Here is a 1,117-nt window from a genome sequence, read left to right as displayed (position 1 = left end):
GCTCGGCGCGGCGCTGCCCGGGGGCGGCGGGGCCCCTCCATCTTTGCGCTCCCCGCCCGCCTCCCTCCCTCCTCGTCATTGTCTGCGAGCGGCGGCGGCGCGGCGCTTATAAGGCGGCGGGCATTGCCCGGATGTGAGCGGCTCGCGATGTGTCTTCCAGGGAAGCATGCCATTAGCCGTGTCTCCATGGGGGAGGCCGCGGGGATGAGGAGGAGAGCGCTGTAAACTTGGAGCAACTTTGGGACTGTGGGTGTCGTGGTGCTGCTTTGCTTTGCTTTTCTTTTTTTTTTTTTTTTTTTTTTTTTTTTTTAAATTTTAAGGTGGTCCCAGAGAGCCACCGGCGAACAGTGTCACTCACTCGCCATGTGTGTGTAAAAACAATAGGGGAAAAGTTGTCGGACCTGTTTTTCTTACTGTTATTTTTCATTATTTTTATTTTCCGTTGTTATTATTTTTCATTTTTTTATTTTTTATTATTTTTATTACTACTTCATTTTTAAAATATTTTTCTTATTTTTTTTACTATTTTTTTTACTTTTTATTACTTTTATTTATGATTACTGTTATTTTCTTTTTCTTACTTCTCGCTTTATTTTTAAACCTTTTCCCCTATTCGGGTGACCCCAGAGCGAAAGACCGGGTTGCCAGGAGCAGCACTTTTTTGGCTGTGTGACATAATAAAGCACTTTGGGCAGAAGATTTCATTTTGTAATTTTTTTCCATTTTTTAAAAATTATTTTTCCCTTTTTTTTTTTTTTCCCTTGGAATATTGTGAACATAATTGTGGCCATTTAAGGTAAAGTTACAATTTGCTCTTAGAGTAACTCGTGCGCATTTTTTTTTTATTTTTTATTTTTTTTATTTTTTTGGCTTTTTAGAATGACCGGTCCCAATGTGTTGCCGACCCAACTTGCGCGGGGTGCGCACCGCTCCCGCGTGCAAAGCGCGCATTGTGCCGCGCGGAGCGGCCCCACGTGCGGCCGCACAATGAGCCCCGCGCCCTCCCGCAGGAGGAAGTTTTGCTGGGCCAAAACCGTGCAAAAAACGTGCAATAAAGTGCTGGGGGTGGGGGGGAAGGAAGAGGGGGGCTGCGAAGGGTAAAAAAATGTGCAAGAAA

The 1,117-nt window shown here is 44.9% G+C and overlaps 1 protein-coding gene across 1 annotated transcript in view; it reads left to right on the top strand.

Moving 5' to 3' along the window:
• The window catches only part of TCF4 (transcription factor 4), a gene marked incomplete in the record, with an annotated part of 169,706 nt that continues 168,710 nt past the window's right edge, over window positions 122-1,117 (top strand). The window contains 1 exon segment of the mRNA XM_021381652.1: window positions 122-796.

Source organism: Numida meleagris, chromosome Z, assembly GCF_002078875.1.
Source record: "Numida meleagris isolate 19003 breed g44 Domestic line chromosome Z, NumMel1.0, whole genome shotgun sequence".
Taxonomy (NCBI): Eukaryota; Metazoa; Chordata; class Aves; order Galliformes; family Numididae; genus Numida; species Numida meleagris.
This window is presented reverse-complemented; position numbering and strand designations above follow the sequence as displayed.